The sequence below is a fragment of the Paroedura picta genome, chromosome 5 (genome assembly GCF_049243985.1).
Source record: "Paroedura picta isolate Pp20150507F chromosome 5, Ppicta_v3.0, whole genome shotgun sequence".
Taxonomy (NCBI): domain Eukaryota; kingdom Metazoa; phylum Chordata; class Lepidosauria; order Squamata; family Gekkonidae; genus Paroedura; species Paroedura picta.
The window spans coordinates 127587058-127597870 of record NC_135373.1 but is presented as its reverse complement, the minus strand read 5'-3'; positions in this window follow the sequence as shown (position 1 = coordinate 127597870).

The window sequence follows — 10813 nt, the reverse complement described above, 5'->3', positions numbered from 1 at the left end:
GAGTCCTTGCAACGTCTGACATTAAGTCAAATCTCACAACACCTTTCGCCTGCTAATATGCAGGACGAAGGTAATATCTATACTGAGCAGGAAGAGGGTCTGGATTGGGACTACTCTCAGGGCGAAGAGGCTGGAGCGGGCTCGTTTAGCTCAGGCATGGCCAGAGCCCTGGGGGAAGCGACTCCGGGACACTCCGAGTTCCTGGAAAGGCACATCACCGAACGCAGACGTCTGTCAAAATATGACCATCTGACAGGTGATGAGCTGTGGCCGGGGAATGGCGACCACCCTCGAGGTGCAGGAGTTGCAGCAGAGAGTCGGCAAAGTGACCAACTGGTTGCAGACGGTATCGGGAGAGCTGGCTCCGAAGTCGCAGCGTGAGGCAAGGCGCCTGCTGCGAGAGTTGCAAGCGGATTTCCGTGAACCAGGTGACCAGCGTGCGGGAGATCTCCCAACCCTGAGGGAGCGTGAGGTGGCGGCGATGGACGCCGCAGCGGAGGCCGAAGCCGCAGCCCTGGTGGCGGCGAGGGCGGCAGCGCACTCATCGGACGAAGAGGACGAAGGCGACGACCTCGGGGCGGCTGCTGCCAGGAGGAGAAGGGAACCCCTGGTGCCGGCTCAGGCAGTGGTCCCGGCAGGGGCTGAAGGAACCAGAGCCGTAGGAGTGCCGGTGGTACCAGCAGCAGCAGCGGCTGCCGACGGAGCGGCGGCGGCGGCTGGCGCGGCGGCGGCAGCGGCTGGAGCGGCGGCAGGAGTTGGTCGTGGTGTGCGCCCACGTCCCTGAGGAGAGCGGGCTCCAGTGGATTGGGGTCCTGGTCGTCTGCCTCCTCATCTGAGGGGGTTCGAGATGCGAAGCACCTACAAGTTTAAGGCCCGTTTCTCGGGTGACTCGTCGGCTTTTCCGGCTTTCCTGGTGCACCTCCAAGCCTACATGATGGACATGGGTTTTACGTTCCATGAAGATGCCGAGCGCATTCGCTTCGTGGGGGAATGCCTGGACGGAGAGGCGGGAAAGTGGTTCATGGACCTCTACCGTTACAACCCGAGAGCTGTTCGAAACTACAATCATTTCCTGAGAACCATGCGCCTGATGTATGTGGAGCCATTTGAGAAGGAGACGGCGGAGAAGCGACTCAAGGCCCTCAAGCAGGGGGCAATGACTGTGGCAGAGTACGCCCGAGAATTCAAAAAATTATCGTCGGCTGTTCCAGATTGGACGGAACCCCAGAGAGTGCATGCCTTCGTGGGGGGCCTTTCTGGAACTCTGTCCAGTAAGTGTCTCCTCCTGGACGACCCACTGACCGTGCTGGGCTGGGTGCAACTGGCGGGCGAAATGGAAAGCCGCCTTGAACGGGCTGCGGAGTTCAGCGGAATTAAGGATAAGATGGGGGGGAAGACCTCCACACCGAAGAAACCCAAACCCAAAGCAAAATTGGATCCCAGCGAACGCACTCGCCGCATGGAGAAGGGATTGTGCTTGGGATGCGGCCAGGCCGGCCATTTCCTTGCCCAGTGTCCAGCAAAAGCAGGGGCGGGAAGCCCGGCAAGAGCCAAGCCAACGGGAGGAGCACCAGCCAAGGCTGTGACAACGAAGAAATCGGCTCCTAAAAAGACCGCCAAGTCCCTGCTAGCCCCGGCTGGGGCAGCGACTGTGGTGGAGGATTATAGTGGCAGTAGCCAGGAGGAGGAACTGCAATCCGGAGAGCAGTCGGGAAACGACGACGACCTACTGTAAAGGCGCCCTGCCAGCAGGTCCCCGGCAGGGGCAAACGCGCGGTGAGTGACTCTCCCCTGGTTCTCTTACCCGCCACTCTCACAGAACCCAGCTCGGGAAAAAGGTTGGGAGTACGTTGCATAGTAGACTCGGGCTGTACCAAAACCCTGGTGAGCCCAGCTCTGGCCGAGACTTTGGGGGTAGGGAAGGTGCCTCTGAGGGAGCCCCTACCCATCACTCAGTTGGATGGGAAGTGTGTCCTGGGGGGGGGGAGGCAACAGTGAAAACGCTCCCTGTGGACTTGGACATTGATAAACATTGGGAGCAAATTCAACCCCTGGTGGCGCCCCATTCCGCGTTCCCGTGCGTGTTGGAGCTAGACTGGTTGCGCGAACACGACCCCACAGTGAAATGGAAAGAAGGGACAGTGAAGTTTTCGTCCCCGGGTTGTAAGCAGCACCTACGGCCCCCACCTGCCCCGGACCTCCAGACGATGGCCGCGGTGGCGGAAGCGGGGGTGCCTGCCCTCCCACGGGAGTATCGTGAGTTTGTGGATGTGTTTGCTGAGGCTGAGTGCAATCAGTTGCCCCCCCATCGTAAGACAGACTGTGCAATTGAACTGAAAAAGGGGGAGCCGCTTCCAAAAGCCAAATTGTACTCCATGAGCCCGAGAGAAATGAAGGAGCTCAGGGAGTTCCTGGACAAAAATTTAGCCAGAGGTTTTATTAGACCGGCCACTTCCCCTCTGGCTGCTCCAGTACTCTTTGTGAAAAAGAAAGATGGGTCTCTTCGCCTCTGCACGGATTACCGGGGGCTGAATGCTGTTTCCACCTGCAATGCCTACCCCTTACCATTGATTAAGGATTTGTTGGGGCATCTGGGGAGGGCCCGGATTTTTACAAAACTGGATTTGAGGGAAGCTTACTACCGGGTCCGCATAAAGAAGGGGCATGAGTACTTGACGGCATTCAACACCCCCTTGGGCCAGTTTGAATACACTGACATGCCGTTCGGCCTCGCCGGCGCTCCGGGCGTGTTCATGAACATGATCAATGAAATTATGCATGATTTGTTGTATCAGGGGGTGTTAGTCTACATTGATGACATTTTGGTGTACTCAGACAACCTGAGAGAACACTTGAAGTTAGTCCGGGAGGTGCTTAGCCGGCTGCGGAAGCACCAACTGTTTGCCAAACTATCGAAATGCGAGTTCCACCAAGAGGCGGTGGAGTTCCTAGGATTCCGGGTGTCCAGGGCTGGGATTGAAATGGACCCGGGCAAAGTTCCGGACCTATTGGCCTGGGAGCCGCCCAAGACGAGGAGGCAGCTGCAGAGTTTCTTAGGCTTTGCAAATTTCTATAGAACTTTCATCCCTAATTTTGCCAAGGTGGCATTGCCCTTAACGGACTTGTTAAAAACGAAAGAGGGGGGAAAGGCGGCGAATCGGCCAGGCACCCCGCTCCATTGGTCCCCACTGTGTCAGGAGGCTTTTGAGCGTTTAAAACGCCTTTTTCGTCTGAACCGGTGTTGGCGCATGCTGACCCATCCAAGCAATTCACAGTGCAAGTAGATTCGTTGGATGTGGCGATCGGGGCTGTGATCCTGCAAGAGGGGAAAGACGGGAAGCTGCATCCCCTTGCCTACCTGTCCAAAAGGTTCTCGGGGCAGAGCACAACTGGGAAAAGGAGGCAGCTGCTGTGAAATTAGCTCTTGCTACGAGGAGGCATTGGCTAGAAGGATCTTCCGTCCCGTTCGTGGTTTGGACGGACCATAAAAACTTCCAAGCGCTCAAGCAGCCTCGCTCCTTGTCCGCAAAGCAAATGCGGTGGGCGGAGTTTTTCTCCCGGTTCAACTTTACCTTAAAGCATCTGCCTGGCAAACTGAACTTTTGGGAGGACGCTCTTTCTCGCTTGCCCCAGTATAATAGCAAATGGGACCCATTGGTGGACATGGTGTTCATGCCCACCCAGCTGGGGTTGGCTGCTGTGACGCGCAGTCAAACGAAAGGGGGGAGCCTGGTCCCCGGAGGGTGGGTACAGAAGGAGGTCCTACATGACACTGAATTTGTTTCTCTTCGTCCCTCCCTGGTTGACAAGGGGGGCCTGTTTTTCAAAGACGAGCGTCTCTACGTTTCCGCAGCGGTGCGGGGAGAGGTTTTGAAATTGTGCCATGATGCAAAGACTGCAGGGCATTTTGGTTTTGTAAAAACCCTGTACCTGGTCAGAAGACACTACTGGTGGCCAACTTTGAGAGGTGATGTGGAGAAATATGTGCAAGGATGTCCCACCTGCCTTGTTTCCAAACCTCCAGGGGGAAAGAAGCGAGGGTTGTTGCAGCCCCTGCCCACCCCTTCCCGCCCCTGGTCTGATGTGACAATGGACTATCACAGACTTGCCTCCAAGCCAGGGTAAAACAGTGATCTGGGTGGTTGTGGATGCGTTTTCAAAGCAAGCCCACTTCATTCCCTGCGTGGGTCTGCCCTCGGTGGCCAAATTGGCCTCCCTGTTCGTGGCTCACATAGTCCGGCTACATGGTATCCCTAGGAGACTGCTCACGGATCGTGGCCCCCAGTTCGTTGCCAAGTTCTGGCGGGAGCTTTTAAAGCTGCTGGGGGTGGAACAAGCCCTGACCTCTGGCTACCACCCTGAGTCCAATGGACAAACGGAGCGGGTGAACCAAATCCTTGAACAATACCTACGTTGCTTCATTAACCACCAGCAGAACGATTGGGTCGCCCTTTTACCCCTGGCCGAGTTTGCTTACAACAATGGGGTGCATGCTTCCACTGGGGTGTCTCCTTTTAAGGTGGTGTATGGAACTGACCTCATTGCTGCACCCACCTGGGATCTAGTTTCTACTGAAGCTCCTGATGTCACCAAATGGGCCAAAGAAATTAGTGCTGCATGGCCAACCATTGTCACTAGCCTCGAGGGGGCCAAACAAGCGTATAAATCACAGGCAGAAAAAAAACGGGCGCCTGCACCACCATGGAAGTTGGGGGACCTGGCCTACCTTTCAACAAAAAACCTCCGCTGCCAGCAAAAGTCAAAAAAATTGGGTCCCAAATTTGTGGGGCCTTTCCCCATTGTAAAAGTGATCAATGATGTGACTGTCGAACTGGGTTTGCCAAAAACTTACAGGAATGTGCATCCCGTTTTTCATTCCAGCCTGCTGCAGCGCGCCCCCCTGCCGGATGTGTGGCACCCTCTGTTCTCAACGCCAGTGCCAGTCTTTATTGACAAAGACACCCACTATGAAGTCAACCAAATCTTGGACTCTCGTTTGCATAAAGGCCGGCTCCAGTACTTGGTGGATTGGAAAGATTTTCCTACGGGGGAGAGGGAGTGGGTTGATGCGGGGAATGTGAAAGCCCCTCGCCTTCTACGTGCATTCCATCGAGCTTTTCCATTGTGCCCACGGCCTGTGGAAGTTTGTTTTAATGCGGAGGAATGTCAGGATTGTTAGAAAACCCAGCCATAATTTAACCTGAGTTTCTCCATGCCAGTTAGAATGACCTTTGTATCCTGGTGCCTGGGAGCCCCAGGCCCATATATTATGCATGCTTGCTTGTTATCGAAACTATGTTTTTGTAGCCATTATCTCTGAGAGCTGTGAATGTTCTTTCCTTTGAAGCCTCTTGGCTCTCTTCTTCTCTCCTCCCCACCCTTGGGAACTCTCAAGTTTTGGGCGGGAGAACTGTATTGATAAGGAGAAGCAAATCTGTCCTCAGGCAGATTTGACTTCTCTAGTCTAGGTGTATGAAGTACTTCTCAATAAAACTTTCTATTCATAGAAGTTGGTTGTGAGTCCTTGCAACGTCTGACAGTTACCAGTGTAACTTTATTTTAAATGAATACATTTCAAGTCATAACCGAATCACGATGATGCCTCATGGGTTTTTGAAGGGAAGGGGCATTCAGAGATGATCTTATGTTGCTTGGCTTTGTATGATGATGATAATAATATCCATTCAGTCGTGTCCGACCCTTGGTGATTCTATAGGAAAGTCTTTGCCATGCGTCTCTGTCTCTGACTGCTTCTTTCAGTTGGTTCATGGTCATCCCTGTGTCGGCTTGGATCGTGTTGAGCCAGCGGATCCTTTGGCGACCACGTTCCCTTTTGCCGCTGACCGTGCCGAGTATTAATGATTTCTCCAACGAGTTTGATCTCATGATGTGTCCAAAGTAAGTGAGCTTCAGCCGTAATATCTTGCCTTCCAATGACCTAGTTAGAATCATAGAATCATAGAATCCTAGAGTTGGAAGGGGCCATACAGGCCATCTAGTCCAACCCCCTGCTCAACGCAGGATCAGCCCAGAGCATCCTAAAGCAGTTGGTTTGCTCCTCTCTAAAACCGTCTTGTTGGTAACTTTGGCTGTCCGTGGGATTCGCAGCCTTCGTCTCCAACACCATAATTTGAAAGCATCTATTCCCTCCTGTCTTCCTTCTTCAGGGTCTGGCATAGCAACCCTGAACTTCTGTGGTGGTTTCTCCTCCAAATACTGACCAGGGCCAACTCTGCTTAAGTGTCCAAGATCGGACAAGATTCAGCAAGCCTGAGCCAGCCAGGGCAGGGCTATTGATATGATGCTGAGGAAGAATTGAATGTGTCCGATTCCGTGAACTCACGGTGACCCACATCAAGGGCCTTCCAGGGCAAGTAGGAAGCAGAGATGGTTGGCCACGGCCTTCCTCGGCATGGTCTTCTTTGGTGGTCTCCTTTCCTAGTAGCCACCCTGCTTAACTTCCAACTTGGGTGACCCTCAACAAGGGAATTTCTGTTAGCCTTTGTCTGTTTAGCAAGAGTCAGCAGAGAGAGAGAGAGAGAGAGAGAGAGAGAGAGAGAGAGAGAGAGAGAGAGAGAGAGATCCATCTTTTACTCCAAACATGTAACATCTAAGCTGTACAGCTCCATTATGAGCTATAGGAAGCTTTGCATTTCTTTGTTTTATTTCCAGCTTTCCCCTACCCCGTTAACCTAGTGAAATAGTCTTTTTTATACTTCAGTACTCCCCTTGTCTGGTCTCCTCATTTAAATATTAACTCTGCTAACTAATATTACTTTCAAACAAAATAGCCAACATTAGGTTATGTTGGCCCAGAAGCTTTTTCCTCTGTAAGTTTATTTTTGATCAGATCTGGCAGTGAAGTAAAACCTAGGACAGAGTAGGAAGTTTTTTGTTTGCAAAAGTAATTTTTCCATTGGCACTGCTATGCCTTTTTTTGAACACCGTGGTTGTAATCTGCTCCCTTTAAAAAATCTGATTTTTTCCTTTGGAATTTTTCAGTATGTGCTCTCCATACTAATAGGAAAAGGAGGATATTAAGACAGCACTGAGGGTTTTTTTGGACAGTGTGGTCGGCCTCTCCTTATTGGTCAGTTTCATGTTCTGATGGATAAGTTGAAGGACTGCAATCTGGATTTTCAGATAGTCAGGTGGATAGGGAATTGGTTAGAGAACCGCATTCAAAGAGTTGTTGTCAATGGTGTTTCATCAGACTGGAGAGAGGTGAGTAGCGGGGTGCCTCAGGGCTCGGTGCTCGGCCCGGTACTTTTTAACATATTTATTAATGATCTAGATGAGGGGGTGGAGGGACTACTCATCAGGTTTGCAGATGACACCAAATTGGGAGGACTGGCAAATACTCCGGAAGATAGAGACAGAGTTCAACGAGATCTGAACACAATGGAAAAATGGGCAAATGAAAACAAGATGCAATTTAATAAAGATAAGTGTAAAGTTCTGCATCTGGGCCAGAAAAATGAAAAGCATGCCTACTGGATGGGGGATATGCTTCTAGGTAACACTGTGTGTGAACGAGACCTTGGGGTACTTGTGGATTGTAAACTAAACATGAGCAGGCAGTGTGATGCAGCGGTAAAAAAGGCGAATGCCATTTTGGGCTGTATCAACAGGGGCAATCCCATCAAAATCACAAGATGTCATAGTCCCACTGTATCCGGCACTGGTCAGACCACACCTGGAGTACTGTGTGCAGTTCTGGAGGCCTCACTTCAAGAAGGACGTAGATAAAATTGAAAGGGTACAGAGGAGAGCGACAGAAACTTCGATTCTGTTAAGAAGTCTCTGTGTGATGTTGGCGATAAGACTATGGGGTGTGAAATGTCCAGGAATGGCTATGAAATCTGCCTGAAAGAAAAGGGAAAAAAGACCTTCCATGTGCAGCAATAATGCGAACTCTCAGAACAAGGAATAAAAGCCTCAGGAGAAATTCCATGTTGACCTGATCAGTCCACTGACACCATCTGCTGGAAAACCAAGATATATTCTCACAGTGATGGATAATGGAACAAAATATGCATGTGTATATGGAGAATCATAGAATCACAGAGCTGGAAGGGACCTCCAGGGTCATCTAGTCTAGATGGCCAGGATAGCCCCTTCCCTAACCCTAACCCATTCTGGGATTCTCTGAGTCTAGTTCAGCAGCGGAAGGGGCTGCCTGAGGAGGTGGGGAGCTCCCCCTCACTGGCCGTCTTCAAGCAGCGGCTGGACAGATCCTTCTCCTGGATGCTTGAGGCTGATCCTGCACTGAGCAGGGGGTGGGACTAGATGGCCTCTGTGGCCCCTTCCCACTCTAGGATTCTATGGGTCTAGTTCAGCAATGGAATGGGCTGCCTAAGCAGGTGGGGAGCTCCCCCTCACTGGCCATATTCAAGCAAAGGTTGGAGACACTTTTCTTGGATGCTTTAGGATGCTCTGGGCTGATCCTGCTTTGAGCAGGGGGTGGGTATAGATGGCCTTTTTGGACCCTTCCCACTCTAGGATTCTAGAAGTCTAGTTCAGCAGTGGAAGGGGCTGCCTAAGGAGGTGGGGAGCTCCCCCTCACTGGCCGTCTCCAAGCAGCGGCTGGACAGATCCTTCTCCTGGATGCCTGAGGCTGATCCTGCATTGAGCAGGGGGTGGGACTAGATGGCCTCTGTGGCCCCTTCCCACTCTAGGATTCTATGGGTCTAGTTCAGCAGTGGAATGGGCTGCCTAAGCAGGTGGGGAGCTCCCCTTCACTGGCCATCTTCAAGCAAAGGTTGGAGACACTTTTCTTGGATGCTTTAGGATGCTCAGGGCTGATCCTGCTTTGAGCAGGGGGTGGGACTAGATGGCCTTTTTGGACCCTTCCCACTCTAGGATTCTAGAAGTCTAGTTCAGCAGTGGAAGGGGCTGCCTAAGGAGGTGGGGAGCTCCCCCTCACTGGCCGTCTCCAAGCAGCGGCTGGACAGATCCTTCTCCTGGATGCTGGAGGCTGATCCTGCACTGAGCAGGGGGTGGGACTAGATGGCCTGCATGGCCCCTCCCACTCTAGGATTCTGGGAGTCTAGTTCAGCAGCAGAAGGGGCTGCCTGAGGAGGTGGAGAGCTCCCCCTCACTGGCCGTCTTCAAGCAGTGGCTGGACAGATCCTTCTCCTGGATGCTTGAGGCTGACCCTGCATTGCGCAGTGGGTGGGACTAGGTGGCCTGGTTGGCCCCTCCCACTCTATATCACTCAATACTGCCTTAGCACTGTAGCTCTCAATCTAGAGTGTTCCAAAAAAGAGTCTGAGGAAACATTCGTAGTGTAAACTTGTGCACGATGGAAACAGCATTCTAGAAAGTACTCTGGATATTTTATAGAGAACAGCGGTGTGGAAGTGCAGCCAAGGGGCAAAAAATGGAAGAACCTGCTTTCCCTCAAAAGTGGTTTGTTAATCCAACGGAAGAAAGTTTGTCTGAGCAGGAAAGTAAATTACGCTAAAAAGGGACCTTCTAAAATGACAGGAGAAATTCCCTTGGCAACCAGGGACAAGAACGGAATACGAAGCCAGTTTGCCAGTGGCCTGAGCAGAGGGACCAGGGAGGAACGAGTCGGGAGTCTGCTGGAGGGGGCCCGGTCAGAAGCCCTGGGCCCTGGGAGCTGCCCCACCTCCCTGTGTGCTGAAGGCAGCCCCACTTAGGACGTCTGTCTGTGTGTCGTGCAGGATCGACCCATCCGCAGTAAGGGCACCTACTCTTTCCCTTGGTTCCAGGGTAAGATCTTGAAAGCCAGCCTGGATAAGAGTGGTGGATTCTAATCTGGAGATCTGGTTTTGATTCCCCACTCCTCCTCCAACAGGAGTGACATTGGGCCAGTCACAGTCCTGTTTTCTCAGTGCAGTTCTCTCAGAGCTCTCTTGGCCCCACCTACCTCACAGGGGATCTGTTGTGGGGAGAGGAATAGTATTTGTAAGCCCTTTTGGGACTCCTGTGAAAAGCGGGGTATAAAAGCACCTCTACTTCCACCTGCTTGCCCCCAGTCTACACACAGCTGTGCTTCAGCTCCTTATTAAAGTCTTCCCTAGGCAGCCATGTTGGGTATTGGTCCAGTTACCCATTGGCACTGTGCCCCTCTTGGTGGCTCCTTCTGGGACTCTATGTTCTATCAGCTAAATTTAGCAGTTCTCTTGGATAATTGAGCACACTCCTTAGCCCAAGATACCTTTCAATCGGCTAATTCATTCAAAGGCATCCTGACAAAGGCATCCTGTTCGCAGCATGAAAGATTCCATAGAATTCTTTCAGGGCTCTGAGCCCATTTTTTAAAAACAGGAGTCTGATGGCCCCTTGTAGAAGGAAAAGGTGAAAAGTTCCCAGAGATTTGTAGAGTGGAACTTGGGGAGTGCGGAGAGACCACAGTGGAGTATCATGATGCAGAAGGAGAAGAGCTGGTTTTCTATACTCTGCTTTTCAGTACCTGAAGGAGCTTTCAAAAGCAGCTTTCAAACATATTTCTCTTCCTCACCCCACAATAGACACCCTGTGAGGTAGCTGAGGCTGAGAGAGCTCTAGGAGAACTGTGACTCGCTCAAGGTCACCCGGCTCACTGCATGTGAAAGAGGAGTAGGGAATCGTACCCATCCATCTCTCTCTAAGCACTGCACAGCGTTGGCTCTAAATGCCATACAATCCATCTTTCAGAACAGTCATTTTCTGCAGGGATCTCTGTAACGCGGAGACCTGCAGTGGTCATTCTGGAGCTCTCCAACCAGCACCTTGAGACGCGCAGCACTTAGGAAGGATGAAGGTGCATCCTTGGAGAAAAATCAGGCAGAGATGAGTCCAGAGA